This window comes from Eubalaena glacialis, chromosome 4 (genome assembly GCF_028564815.1).
Source record: "Eubalaena glacialis isolate mEubGla1 chromosome 4, mEubGla1.1.hap2.+ XY, whole genome shotgun sequence".
NCBI lineage: Eukaryota > Metazoa > Chordata > Mammalia > Artiodactyla > Balaenidae > Eubalaena > Eubalaena glacialis.
In genome coordinates, this window is record NC_083719.1 from 170,188,607 (window position 1) to 170,204,471 (window position 15,865).

General features: G+C 37.9%; 1 pseudogene; it reads right to left on the bottom strand.

Moving 5' to 3' along the window:
* Positions 1-12,904, bottom strand: part of LOC133090635 (TGF-beta-activated kinase 1 and MAP3K7-binding protein 2-like) — a 32,716-nt pseudogene extending 19,812 nt beyond the window's left edge.
* Between the last annotated feature and the right edge of the window lie 2,961 nt (positions 12,905-15,865).

The window sequence follows — 15,865 nt, forward strand, 5'->3', positions numbered from 1 at the left end:
TAAGTGAAACCTATCCTCTGATCAGAGCCATATCCTGGTGTCGAGAGTGTGTCCTTGTTTGGGAGCATCCCTATGTAGTCTGCATGTGCCCAGTGGCTTTAGTGGGAGAACGGGATCTGAAATGAGCATGGGTTGGGTCTTTCCCCGGGATGTGCTGGCAGCCACCACCTTGGTGGGAGGTAGGGCTGGAGTTGGGGGTTCTAGAGCCAGAGCCATGTGAAAGCTGGGTCTTCTATGCTCAATTACTGTCATGACCCTATTGGGGAAAGGGTTTTGGCTTGAGGAGCTGGAGCAGGAACCTGAAGTTTTTGGGTTTCTTCCAGGTGTGAAAACAGTCTCTGCCTCGGTTTGGGGCATGGCCAGTGCCTGAGGGGTTGGGTCTGCACTTTTGTGCTGTTTTCACATATTCCTTGGTGTGTCTGCCCTGGTTAGAGGCTGCCCTGGCTGGAGGTGTTAGTGCCATCCTACTGAGCTGGTTTCGCTTTCTTCCAAGAGTGCATGGGGCACAAGCTTCGGAAATGGCAGTCTCTGCCCTGGAGCTAGTTTCACTCCCTGCCAAGTGTGTACACTGCTGTGCACATTGGTAATGACTGTCTCTGCCTCAGTGAGAGGCAGGGCCAAGGTCCAAGCTGGCTCTGTTCCCTCCAAGTAGACACACTCTCATTGGCATTGGCAGCCTCTGCCTTAGTGGGAATCTGTGCCAGGGTAAGAGGGGCTAGGGCAGGAGCCCAGTTCAGGCTGAGGGGCATGCTTGGGAGATCCTGGCAAGCTGGGTAGGGGCCCAGGCAGTTTTCAATCTGCTGCCTCCACTCTGTGACTGGAAGTAAGCAAGTCTGTGTGTGTGCTCTTGAAGTGTGGAGCATGGTTTCTTATAGCCCTCTGGTAAGCCCTACTGGTTTCAGAGCAGCTAAGGGAGCTCATCCTTCCAGTGTCAGACTTCAGGGGTGGGTGCCTAATATGGGGCTTGAACTCTTTACTCTCCAGAGAGGATCCCCAAATCTGTGATATCCCCTTCACTTTTGTATTTCCATCTAGGGGTGCAGATCCTGACCATATCACTTCCCCTCCCTTCCTACCAGACTCTGTGTGGATCTTTCTTTACAGCCTCGGTTTTAGAAGAGCTGTTCTGCTAGTCTCCCAGTCAATTTCAGTAAAAGTTGCTCTACATGTAGTTGTAGTTCATGAGGGGAGGTGAGCCCAGTGTCCTTCTACTCTGCCACCTTGATCTTCCTCTCCTTTACTTCCACCTGCCAAGCCCTTCAAGAGATCATCAACTGTGTGTGCCAGCTGCCCATAACACTACATTGAAGTGTTAGCAGCCCTGGGGCTGACAGTTCATACTAGCATAGCACTGTCTTGTTACCTTTTCGACATGGCAGAATCCTAGTATCCATTTTCTCACCTAGTTTCCTAAACTTCCCCCCAGGTTTATAGAGATATAATTGACATATAACACTGTTAAAGTTTAAGGTGTAAACGTGATTTGATACATGTATATATTGTGCAATGATTATCATAATAAGGTTAGTGAACACATCCATCACCTCATATAATTACTTTTCTTTTTGTGTGGTGAGAACATTAAAGCCTACTCTCCTATTGTATTTCAAGTATGCAGTACAGTATTATTAACTATAGTCAGTATGCTGTATATAATTGCACGCCCAGAACTTACTCAACCTATAATTGAATTTTCTACCTTTTGAACAACATCTTCCCAATTCCCCCCATCCCTCAGCCACTGGTAATTACCATTCTACTTTCTATTTCTTTGAGTTCCACCTTTTTTTAGATTCCACATATAAGTGAAATGGTACATATTTGCCTTTCTCTGTCTGACTGATTTCACTTAACATAATGCCCTCAAATTCCATTTATGCTGTCACTAGCAGCAGATTTCTTTCTTTCCCATGGCTGAGTAATATTCCATTGTGTATATATATATCTCGCATCTTCTTTATACATTCATCTGTTGATGAACACATAGGTTGTTTCCATATCTTGGCTATTGTGAATAATGTTGCAATGAACATGGGGGTGAAAATATCTCTTTGAGATAGTGATTTCATTTCCTTTGGATATACACCCAGAAGTGGGATGGCTGGATCAGATGGTAGTTCTATTTTTAATCATTCGAGGAAACTCCATAATGCAAATTTACTGAATTCATTTATTAGTTCTAAGGGTTTTGGTTTTTTTTTTTTTGGAGTCTTTAGGGTTTTTTATATATGAGATCATATCATCTGCAAAAAAAAGACAATTTAAATTTTTCCTTTCTGATTTGGATTCCTTTCATTTCTTTATATTGCCATTATTGGCTAGGATTTCCAGTCCTATGTGGAATAGGAATGGAAATAATGGGCACACTTGTCTTATTCCTTATCTTAGAGAAAAACGTGCAATTTCTCACTGTTGAATATGATGTGTCATATACAATCTTTATTATGTTGAAGTACATTCCTTCTAAACTGAATTTGTTGAGTTGTTTTTAAAGGTTAAATTTTGTCAAATGTTTTTCTGCATCTACTGAGATGATCATATGATGTTACATTATTGATTTGTGTATGCTGAACTATCCTTGCTTCTCAGGGATGAATCTCACTTGATCATGGTATGTGATCCTTTGATGTGCTGTTTGGGTTGTTAGTATTTTGTTGAGAAGTTTTGCATCAATTTTCATCAAGGATATTGGTTTGTAGTTTCCTTTCCTTATGGTGTCCTTATCTAGATTTGGTATCTGATCTGTAAAATGAGTTTGGAAATGTTCCTTTCTCTTCAGTTTTTTGGAAGAGTATGAGAAAGATTGGTGTCATTTCTCCTTTAAATGTGTGGAAGAATTCACCAGTGAACCATGTGGTCCTGGATTTTTCTGTTTTGGGAGATTTTTGATTACTAATTAAATCTCCTTACCTATTATTGGTCTGTTCATATATTCTTTCTCTTCATGATTAACTCTAGGTAGGTTGTATGTTTCTAGGAACTTATCTGTTTCTTATAGGTTATTCATTTTGTTGGCATATAATCTTTCATAGTCTCTCATGATCTTTTGTATTTCTGTGGTGGTCAGCTCTAATATTTCCTCTTTATTTTCTCATTTTATTTATTTGAGTCTTCTTTCTTCTTTTTCTCTTAGTCTGGCTAAAGTTTTTCAATTTTGTCTTTTCAAAACCCAACTCATTTCCATTGATCTTTTGTATTGTTTCTACAGTTTCTATTTCATTTATTTCTGCTCTGACCCTTGTTACTTCCTTTGATCTATTAAGTTTGAGCTTAGTTTTTCCTTCTTTTCCTAGGTCCTTGAGATGAAAAGTTAGGTGGTTGAGATCTTTCTTCTCTTTTTAAAAATGTAGGTGTTTATTGCTATAAACTGCACTCTTTTACTGCTTTGTTGCATACCATACATTTTGGCATGTTGTGTTTCCATTTTCATTGGTTTTGAGATATTTTTGAATTCCCTTTTTATTTTTTTCACATCTTTATTGGAGTATAATTGCTTTACAATGTTGTGTTAGTTTCTGCTGCACAACAAAGTGAATCAGATATATGTATACATATATCCCTATGTCCCCTCCCTCTTGAGCCTCCCTCCCACCCTCCCTATCCCATCCCTCTAAGTTGTCACAAAGCATCGAGTTGATCTCCCTGTGCTATGCAGTAGCTTCCCACTAGCCATCCATTTTACATTTGGTAGCGTATATATGTCAATGCTATTCTCTCACTTCGTCCCAGCTTACCCTTCCCTCCCTGTGTCCTCAAGTCCATTCTCTACGTCTGTGTCTTTATTCCTGTCCTGCCACTAGGTACATCAGTACCATTTTTCAGGATTCCATATATGTGCGTTAGCATACGGTACCTGTTTTTCTCTTTCTGACTTACTTCACTCTGTATGACAGACTCTATGTCCATCCACCTCACTACAAATAACTCAATTTCATTCCTTTTTATTGCTGAGTAATATTCCATTGCATATATGTACCACATCTTCTTTATCCATTCATCTGTTGATGGACACTTAGGTTGCTTCCATGTCCTGGCTATTGTAAATAGAGCTGCAGTGAACATTTTGGTACATGACTCTTTTTGAATTATGGTTTTCTCAGGGTATATGCCCAGTAGTGGGATAGCTGAGTCATATGGTAGTTCTATTTTCAGTTTTTTAAGGAACTTCCATACTGTTCTCCATAGTGGCTGTATCAATTTACATTCCCACCAACAGTGCAAGAGGGTTCCCTTTTCTCCACACCCTCTCCAGCACTTTTGTTTGTAGATTTTTTGGTGATGGCCATTCTGACCAGTGTGAGGTGATATCTCATTGCAGTTTTGATTTGCATTTCTCTAATGATTAATGATGTTGAGCATCTTTTCATGTGTTTGTTGGCAATCCGTATGTCTACTTTGAAGAAATGTCTATTTAGGTCTTCCACCCATTTTTGGATTGGGTTATTTGATTTTTTCATATTGAGCTGCATGAGCTGCTTCTATATTTTGGAGATTAATTTGTCAGTTACTTTGATTGCAAATATTTTCTCCCATTCTGAGGGTTGTCTTTTCACCTTGTTTATGGTTTCCTTTGCTGTGCAAAAGCTTTTAAGTTTCATTAGGTCCCATTTGTTTGTTTTTGGTTTTATTTCCATTTCTCTAGGAGGTGGGTCAAAAAAGGTCTTGCTTTGATTTATGTCATAGATTATTCTGCCTATGTTTTCCTCTAAGAGTTTTGTAATGTCTGGCCTTAATCCACTTTGTCTTTAATCCGTTTTGAGTTTATTTTTGTGCATGGTGTTAGGAAGTGTTCTAATTTCATTCTTTTACATGTAGCTGTAAAGTTTTCCCAGCACCACTTGTTGAAGAGGTTGTCTTTTCTCCATTGTATATTCTTCCCTCTGTCAAAGATAATGTGACCATATGTGCGTGGGTTTATCTCTGGGCTTTCTATCCTGTTCCATTGATCTATATTTCTGTTTTTGTGCCAGTACCATACTGTCTTGATTACTGTCACTTTGTAATATAGTATGAAATCAGGTAGCCTGATTCCTCCAGCTCTGTTTATCTTTCTCAAGACTGCTTTGGCTATTCGGGGTCTTTTGTGTTTCCATACAAATTGTAAAATTTCTTGTTTTAGTTCTGTGAAAAATGCCTTTGGTAATTGGATAGGGATTGCATTGAATCTGTAGATTGTTTGGATACTATAGTCATTTTCACAATGTTGATTCTTCCAATCCAAAAACATGCTATATCTCTCCATCTGTTTGTATTGTCTTTGATTTCTTTCATCAGTGTCTTATAGCTTTCTGCATACAGGTCTTTTTCCTCCTTAGGTAGGTTTATTCCTAGGTATTTTATTCTTTTTGTTGGAATGGTAGATGGGAGTGTTTCCTTAATTTCTCTTTCTGATTTTTTGTTGTTACTGTAGAGGAATGCAAGAGATTTCTGTGCACTAATTTTGTATCCTGCTACTTTACCAGATTCATTGAGCAGCTCTAATAGTTTTCTGGTGGCATCTTTAGGATTCTCTACGCATAGTATCATGTCATCTGTAAACAGTGACAGTTTTACTTCTTCTTGTTTGATTTGGATTCCTTTTATTTCTTTTTCTTCTCTGATTGCTGTGGCTAAAACTTCCAAAACTATGTTGAATAATAGTCATGAGAGTGGGCAACCTTGTCTTGTTCTTGATCTTACAGGAAATGCTTTCAGTTTTTAACCATTGAGAATAATGTTCACTGTGGGTTTGTCATATATGGCTTTTATAATGTTGAGTAGCTTTCCTCTATGCCCACTTTCTAGAGAGTTTTGTCATAAATAGGTGTTGAATTTTGTCAAAAGCTTTTTCGGCATCTATTGAGATGATCACATGGTTTTCTCCTTCAATTTGTTAATATGGTGTATCACATTGATTGATTTGCTTATACTGAAGAATCCTTGCATTCCTGGGATAAACCTCCCATACATCATGGTGTATGATCCTTTTAATGTGCTGTTGGATTCTGTTTGCTAGTATTTTGTTGAGGATTTTTGCATCTATGTTCATTAGTGATATTAGCCTGTAGTTTTCTTTTTTTGTGACATGTTTGTCTGGTTTTGGTATCAGGGTGATGGTGGCCTCATAGAATGAGTTTGGGAGTGTTCCTCCCTCTGCTATATTTTGGAAGAGTTTGAGAAGGATAGGTGTTAGCTCTTCTCTAAATGTTTGATAGAATCTGCCTGTGAAGTCATCTGGTCCTGGGCTTTTGTTTGTTGCAAGATTTTTAATCACAGTTTCAATTTCAGTGCTTGTGATTGGTCTGTTTATATTTTCTATTTCTTCCTGGTTCCATCTGGGAAGGTTCTGCTTTTCTAAGAATTTGTCCATTTCTTCCAGGTTTTCCATTTTATTTGCATATAGTTGCTTGTACTAATCTCTCATGATCCTTGGTATTTCTGCAGGGTCGTTTGTTACTTCTCCTTTTTCATTTCTAATTCTGTTGATTTGAGTCTTCTTCCTTTTTTCCTTGATGAGTCTGTCTAATGATTTATCAATTTTGTTTATCTTCTCAAAGAACCAGCTTTTAGTTTTATTGACCTTTGCTATCATTTCCTTCATATCTTTTTCATTTATTTCTGATCTGATCTTTATGATTTCTGTCCTTCTGCTAACTTTGGGGTGTTTTTGTTCTCCTTTCTCTAATTACTTTAGGTGTAAGGCTGAGATTTTTCTTGTTTCTTGAGGTAGGATTTTATTGCTATAAACTTCCCTCTTAGAACTGCTTTTGCTGCATCCCATAGGTTTTGGGTCATCGTGTTTTCATTGTCATTTGTTTCTAGGTACTTTTTAAACATCTTTATTGGTGTATAATTGCTTTAAATGGTGTGTTAGTTTCTGCTTTATAACAAAGTGAATCAGCTATACATATACATATATCCCCATATCTCCTCCCTCTTGCATCTCCCTCCCACCCTCCCTATCCCACCCCTCTAGGTGGTCACAAAGCAAGGAACATAGGGAGGGGGAAGGGTAAGCTGGGAGGAAGTGAGAGAGTGGCATGTTTCTAGGTATTTTTTGATTTCCTCTTTGATTTCTTCAGTGATCTCTTGGTTATTTAGTAGCGTATTGTTTAGTCTCCATATGTTTGTATTTTTTACAGTTTCTTTCCTGTAATTGATATCTAGTCTCATAACATTGTTTTCAGAAAAGATACCCAATATGATTTCAATTTTCTTAAATTTACCAAGGCTTGATTTGTGACCCAAGATATGATCTGTCCTGGCGAATGTTCCAAGAGCATTTGAGAAGAAAGTGTATTCTGTTGTTTTTGGATGGAATGTCCTATAAATATCAATTAAATCCGTCTTGTTTAATGTGTCATTTAAAGCCTGTGTTTCCTTATTTATTTTCATTTCAGTTGATCTGTCCATTGGTGAAAGCGGGGTTTTAAAGTCCCCTACTGCTATTGTGTTACTGTCGACTTCCCCTTTTATGGCTGTTAGCATTTGCCTTATGTATTGAGGTGCTCCTATGTTGGGTGCATAAATATTTACAATTGTTATATCTTTTTCTTGGATTGATCCCTTGATCATTATGTACTGTCCTTCTTTGTCTCTTGTAATAGTCTTTATTTTAAAGTCTATTTTGTCTGATATGAGAATTGCTACTCCAGCTTTCTTTTAATTTCCATTTGTGTCAATATCTTTTTCCATCCCCTCACTTTCAGTCTGTATGAGTCCCTAGGTCTGATGTGGGTCTCTTGTAGACAGCATATATACAGGTCTTGGTTTTGTATCCATTCAGCCAGTCTGTGTCTTTTGGTTGGAGCATTTAATCCATTTACATTTAAGGTAATTATCGATGTGTATGTTCCTATTAGCATTTTCTTAATTGTTTTGGATTTGTTATTATAGGTCTTTTCCTTCCCTTGTGTTTCCTGCCTAGAAAAGTTCCTTTAGCATTTGTTGTAAAGCTGGTTTGGTGGTGCTCAATTTTCTTAACTTTTGCTTGTCTGTAAACATTTTAATTTCTCCGTCCTTTCTGAATGAGATCCTTACTGGGTAGAGTAATCTTGGTTGTAGGTTTTTCCCTTTCCTCACTTTAAATATGTCCTGCCACTCCCTTCTGGCTTGTAGAATTTCTGCTGAAAGATTAGCAGTTAACCCTATGGGGATTCCCTTGTATGTTATTTGTTGCTTTTCCCTTGCTGCTTTCAATATTTCTTCTTTGTATTTAATTTTTGATAGTTTGATTAATATGTGTCTTGACATGTTTCTCCTTGGATTTATCCTGTATGGGACTCTCTGTCCTTCCTGGACTTGACTGACTCTTTCCTTTCCCATATTAGGGAAGTTTTCAACTATAATCTCTTCAAATATATTTTCAGTCCCTTTCTCTTTCTCTTCTTCTTCTGGGACCTCCACAATTTGAATGTTGGTGTGTTTAGTGTTGTCCTAGAGGTCTCTGAGACTGTTCTCGATTTTTTCTTTCTTTTTTCTATATTCTGCATTGTGGGAGTTATTTCCAGTATTTTATCTTCCAGGTCACTTATCCATTCTTCTGCCTCAGTTATTCTGCTATTGATTCCTTCTAGAGAATTTTTAGTTTCATTTATTGTGTTCTTCATCACTGTTTGTTTGCTCTTTAGTTCTTCTAGGTCCTTTTTAAACGTTTCTTGTATTTTCTCCATTCTATTTCCAAGATTTTGGATCATGTTTACTATCATTACTCTGAATTCTTTTTCAGGTAGACTGCCTATTTCTTCTTCATTTTTTTGGTCTGTTGGGATTTTACCTTGCTCCTTCATCTGCTATGTATTTCTCTGTGTTCTCATTTTGCTTAACTTACTGTGTGGGGTGTCCTTTTCACAGGCTGAAGTTTCATAATTCCTATTTTTTTGTTGTCAACCCCTAGTGGGTAAGGTTGTTCCAGTATGTTCTGTGGGCTTCCTGGTTGAGGTGACTGGTGCCTGTGTTCTGCTGGAAGAGGCTGGATCTTGTCTTTCTAGTGGTTGGACAGTGTCCGGTGTTGTGTTTTGCAGTGTCTGTGAACTTATTATGATTTTAGCCAGCCTCGCTGCTAATGGGTGGGGTTGTGTTCCTGTCTTGCTAGTTGTTTGGCATAGCATGTCCAGCACTGGAGCTTGATAGTCGTTGATTGGAGCTGGGTCTTAGCGTTGACATGGAGATGTCTGGCAGAGTTCTCGCCGATTGATATTTCATGGGGCTGGGAGATCTCTGGTGGTCCAATGTCCTGAACTCAGCTCTTCCACCTCAGAGGCTCAGGCCTGACACCAGGCTGGAGCACCAAACCCCTGTCAGCCACACGGTTGGATGCAGCCGGCGGCAGCGGAAGTGGTTTCATGAGCATAGTGACGGCTCCTGTGCAGGGGTGGCAGCGGCAGCGGTGGCCCATTGTATGTCTTTTGATTGAATAATTTATTCCATATACATTTAAAGTAATTATTGATAGGCAAGGACCTACTAATTCCATATAATTTGTTTCCCGGCTATTTTGTAATTCCCTTCTTCCTTTCTTTCTCTCTTCTTTTGTAAATTAATGATTTTTATAGTGGTGTGCTTTTATTCTCTTTTCTTTATCTTTTGTGTATCTAATGCAGGTTTTTGCTTTGTAGTTACCATGAGGCTTTCATAAAACATTTTATTGATATACAGTCTATTTTATGCTGATAACAACTTAACTTCAATTGCATACAAAACTCTATCCTTTTATTCCCCACCCCAACAATTATGTTTGATGTCACAATATATGCGATTTTACATTGTGTATCGATTAACAAATTATTATAGTTGTAACTAAAAAAATACTTTTTGCTTTAACCTTTATCCTATAGTTAAGTGGTTAATAAACCACCATATTACAGTATTAAAATATTATGAATTTGACCATATACTTACTTTTACCAGTGTGTTTTATGTTTTCATCTTACTTATTAGGTTCCTTTTATTTCAACTTGAAGGATTTTCAGCATTTTTAAAAGGCAGGTCTAGTTCTTATGAACTCCCTCATATTTTGTTTGTTTCTGAAAGTATCTCATCTTCATTTCTGAGGGACAGCTTTTCTGGTCAAAGTATTCTTGATTGGCAGTTTTTTCTTTTAGCACTTTAAATATATCATCTTATTCTCTCCTAACCTGCAAGGTTTCTGGTGACGAATCTGCTGGTAGCCTCATGGGGGTTTTCTTGTATGTGAGGAACTTTATTTTTCCTGCTGCTTTGAAAATACACTTTTTGTCTTTGATTTTAGACAATTTTAAAATAATGTGTCTTGTAGGAGATTATTTTGGGTTGAAATTTAGTGGTGGGTGTCTATGAGTTTCATGAACTTTGATGTCCAAATCTGTTAGCAGATTTGAGAAATTTTCAGCCATTATTTCTTTCAATAAACTTTATGTCCCTTTCTCCCTGTCTTCTCCTTCTGGCACTCCAATACGCATAGGTTTCTTCTTTTAGTGATATCGCATTTTTCACTAGACTTTCTTCACTCTTTTTCATTCTTTTTTTTCTTTCGTCTTCTCTGAATGGATAATTTTAAATGACCTGTGTTCTTCCTCACAGATTCTTTTCTCTTCTTAGTCCAATCTTTTGCTGATGTTTTCTATTGCAGATTTTATTTCATCTTTGTATTCTTCAATTCCTGAATTACTATTTAGTTCTTTTTAATAATTCCTATCTCTCTGTTAAAGTTCTTATTTTGTTTGTGTATAATTTTCTTGATTTCATTAACTTGTCTTTCTGTGTTTTCCTGTAGATCACTTAACTTCCGTAAAACAACTATTTTGAGTCCTTTATTGGGAAAATCACAGACCAAATCATGGATCTCCATTTCTTTCTTTTTGAATTTTTCTTGCTCCAACTCTGTGCTAGAATTTCTCTGCTGGACTCCCAGACTTCCACAAAGGCACTCTTGTCTGTGGGTAATTGTCAAAATTAGTGTTCTTTGAGAGAAGACAGTAGAAAACTCTTATTCTGCCATGGTAATGATGCCACTTCTCCTAAATTTGGATTTGGCTTTAGAGAACATAGTGAGCCTTTTGGCTCAGAAATGCCTTAGCTGTTCTCACTGCTCACAATAGACTAAGGCTGGGTGATCAAATAAGTAGAGGCAGCACAGTTTCAATGATTTCCTTTGCCATATTTTGTGTCTTGAGTCTTAAACAATAAAAATTTATTTTTGCACAATTCTGGAGGCTAGAAGTGTGAGATCAAATTCTTGATTGCAGGGTTGGTTTCTCCTGAGGCCCCTCTCCTTGGCTTGTAGATGGCCATCTTCTCCCTGTGTCTTCATATGGTGGTCCCTCTATGTGTGTCTGTGTGCTAATCTCCTCTTCTTATAAGGACATCAGTCATGTTGGATTAGGGCCTACTCTAATGACCTCATTTTAACTTAATTATCTCTTTCAAGGCACTATCTCCAAATATAGTCACATTTTGAAGTAATGGGTATTAGGTCTTCAACATATGAATTTTTATGGGACACAACACAGTCTATAACAACTAATAACATTCAGTTTCCATGCTTCTATTAGTCTAGCCTCATGTGTGAAAATTTGGCCTATGAGCTGCTGAATACACTCTGTCTGTATACAACAATCAGGAAGGTTTAGAAGATTTGAAAGTTCAGAAAGTTCAAAGATTGAGGACACCAGTTGGTAAAACTTCAGGTCAGAAACTGCAATTTTGAAAGGATGCTTTGTGTTGGGTTGGGAGACCACTGCTTGAGGAGAAGTTGTAGAGCGGTTGCCCATTATTTGATATTTGGAAGTATTGCAACAAATAAGTGTAGAGTCTGTGATCACTTGCTCAGACATATTTTTGGAGCCAGCAGATGGTCCACATTTTGTAGATATCAGAAGGGTGGGCTGATTCTGCATAACCTGTTCATCTTCTTCATACCTTTAGCTGAAATATAGACTTTATGTTTAATATGGGGCATTGCCTCATTAGTATTTGGGGGACTGGCAGCTATGTAAATAGTTGGCTGATTTCTAGTAAAGTCTGGCTGTCAACAAAAGAGGAAGTGCTGCAGGTTCAAAGCCCAGACAAATGCCATTTCAAAGAATTCTTTCTTTTTTTTTTAATTTTAAATTTTAAATTTTTAATTTATTTATTTTTAATACAACAGGTCAAAGAATTATTTATTTTCAATTATTGTTTTCAACTTGAACCTTCACAAAGGTTTAAGTTGAATTTCAATCTGTTTTTTGAAGGTTCTGTTGAAATATTCTGAATACTATATTGACTAATGCATAGATAATTGTGACCTACCAGATGAATGAACTCTTTGTGGTTGTAGACTAAATGGTGAGCTGATGGACACAGATGAGAGTTCTGGTGGCCTTGCTGACCTGGCTGTTGGATTGTTGGGTTAGATGCAGGACAAAGGGTCCAGACCTCAGGCTGGAAAGGTAGACAGACTTGTTGAGGGTGCATGCAATTAAACTGAGACACCAGCCAGAATGCAGCTGGTTCTATACATTGTGTTAATAAAATCAAATTTCCCTCCATACTCTTATCACAGATGGAAGGATACCATCTACGTGCAAATATGTTGGAGCATTATGGTCAGCTGGGATATTTGGGGCTGAAGTTACTATAATGGGATTGAATCTGAGAGTTTGTTGAGGAAGGCTAGATTCTTTAGCTGCCTGAGTAAAATCTAAGATATGGTACCAAATTTGAAGCACCAGGTAGACTGGACATTCTAAAAACCTTAATGACTTGGGGAACTTGAGCTGCTGCTGTCTGTGGTTCCTGCTAAAATCATTCACTATGGGACTGCCCACCTTGAAGTTGCTTATCAATGATGCTGCATATTCAAATCCTACTTCCTTTTTTCATTTCCTTCTTGTCCATGGTGGTCAGCATTCTGAGACTACATGTCTAGGTTGAGAAAAGTCATGTGATTGTGGAGACCATACATTTCAAAGCCAACTGTGACATATGGGTCTCCTCTACAAACAGGCTAGTTACTTTCCCAAGGGGAAGCCTGGATATTGTCATCCATAACATGCTCTTGGCTACTATAACCACAGATGCTTCAGAATATTTTGCTGTAGGACCTATAAGACCCAAAGATCAACTTGGTGGCTTTCTGAACCATTTGGATATTGTCCAATTGGACCTACTTGCACAGTGGGTAATTCTAGGCCTCAATGGAAATAGTACTCATCTTTTCAGTCAGGCATTTTCCTCTTTACCAGTCACCTTGCTGGTACTGTGGTCAAGAATAATAGTTGGGCAAGGCTGGTCCTCCTAATGCCTCTTTCCCTCCCTCTGCTTCCACACCCCATCCCACCCTCTTTCATATATATATATGTTAACATCTCATTTTACATTTCATTATTCCTATTGATTTTCTCTCATCTCATGAAGTTTTCCTGTTTCATAAGGTCTGTTTTCCCTGACTTCCTCAAGTCCTACCTTCCAATTCATCTTCTGACTGTGTATGAGTGTGTGAATGTGAGTGTGCACGAGTGCATGTGAGAGTGTGTATTGCCTCTGCTTTCTTATATCTCTATAGAGAGAAGTCTTTCCATGCAGTACTGAGTTCCTTTGAGCTCTGTCAGGAATAAGGTGACACCTGCCCTTTTAGATTTTCTGGACTCTGATGAAAGGAGAGGGGAGATTTTAGATTTGTGTGTTTGCTTTGCCAGACAAAAGGCCCATCTGTCAGGGGTGTAGGAGTGTGTTTACTAAGGGAATTCAGGCTGGAGGTGGTCATCGGGTAGAGCTGAACAGCTGGAGCTGAACAGTTTTGTGTTTGTGACTCTCTCAGGGTAGAAGGAGACCTGGGCCACTTCTATAGTGGATGCAGCCTGGGTTCTAGTTACAAAGTCAGGACCTTTAGGGAAAACCTTATTGTAAAAAGGTAACTGCAGTCCCTTTCAGGAATTCAGGAAACTGATTGTATTTTATATTTCTTTCAGAGAAATATCAATGTTTATTAAAGGAAGAAAAGGCTAAATTCAAGAAATGTGGCCCTATTTACATTTGAAAAGTTGAAATCTATCATCACATCATAGTACATGTTTACCACATGTTTCAAGAGTTAAATAGGAAGCATCAAATAATAGAAAACTGGTGTTCTTAGATCAAGAATAACAGGAACAATCATTCACCAATATTACTGAGCACTAACCAGGCATTAGCATCAAAGATGCTGAGAATACAAAAGTGAACAAAGCAGATGGAAATCCCATCCCATGGAGCTTGCAGAAAGGAAGCTATGTGACTTGTCTATGTAACAATTAAAGGCATTGTATGCACAGTAAAGGAAACCGTCAATAAACCAGAAAGAAAACCCACAGAATGGGAGAAAATATTTGCAAATGAAGTGGCTGACAAGGGATTAATCTCCAAAATATACAAACAGCTCACGCAGCTCAATATTAAAAAAACAAACAACCCAATCAAAAAATGGGCAGAAGATCTAAATAGACATTTCTTCAAAGAAGACATACAGATGGCCAAGAGGCACATGAAAAGATGCTCAACATCACTAATTATTAGAGAAATGCAAATCAAAACTACGATGAGGTATCATCTCACACTGGTTAAAATGGCCATTATCAAAAACTCTACAAACAATAAATGCTGGAGAGGGTGTGGAGAAAGGGGAACCCTCCTACACTTTTGGTGGGACTGTAAATTGATACAGCCACTATGGAGAACAGTATGGAGGTTCCTTAAAAAACTAAAAATAGAACTTCCATATGATCCAGCAATCCCACTCCTGGGCATATATCCAGAGAAAACCATAATTCGAAAGGACACATGCACCCCAATGTTCATTGCAGCACTATTTACAATAGCCAGGACATGGAAGCAACCTAAATGTCCATCGATGGAGGAATAGATAAAGAAGATGTGGTACATATATAACATGGAATATTACTCAGCCATAAAAAGAATGAAATAATGCCATTTGCATCAACATGGCTGGACCTAGGTATTGTCATACTGAGTGAAGTAAGTCAGACAGAGAAAGACAAATATCATATGATACTGTTTATATGTAAAATCTAAAATATGGTACAAAGGAACGTATTTACAAAACAGAAATTGAGTCACAGATGTAGAAAACAAACTTATGGTTACCAAGGGGGAAAGGGGGGGATAAATTGGGAGATTGGGATTGACATATACACACTACTGAATATGAAAGATAACTAATTAGAACCTACTATATAGCACAGAGAACTCTATTTGGTGCTCTGTAATGACCTGTATGGGAATGGAGTCTAGAAGAGCGTGGATATATGTATATGTATGGCTGATTCACTTTGCTGTACAGCAGAAATTAACACAACATTGTAAATCAATTATATTCCAATAAAAAAATTAATTAAAAAAAGAAACTTCTTTTGGACTTCTGGCCTTCAGAACTGTAAGATAATAAGTGTGTATTGTTTTAAACAAAAAACAAACCAAAAAAGGTATTGTAATGGGAAAATATTCTCCTAAATGTATTGTTAAACAATAGACTTTGAACCACATAACAGTAATATGATAAAGATCAATATCTTTATGAATTTTATACATACATATGTTTTATGTAGACTGTCATAAACTTTAGCAAAAATGTCAAGGTGTTAATATATAAATGATCAAAGAGCTTGAAGAAATGTGAAACCTCACAGAACTTGCTCACTGCCTTGACCTGCATATGACTTGCTGATATCTGGCTTTAGTTTCTGAAGAGAATAGGCCATTATTCAGAACCTGCAGGTGAAGCCTCATATGCCTGGGTCATAAAAGGAGAGACGTGAGAACAGCAGACAGGGAGGATAGTGGAGACAGGGCCTTCTGCAGACCACTGTTTCCAGGATGTCTCAACTGGGTTTGGCTTTGCTTTCTGCGCTCTCTCAGCTCCTGCATCTGG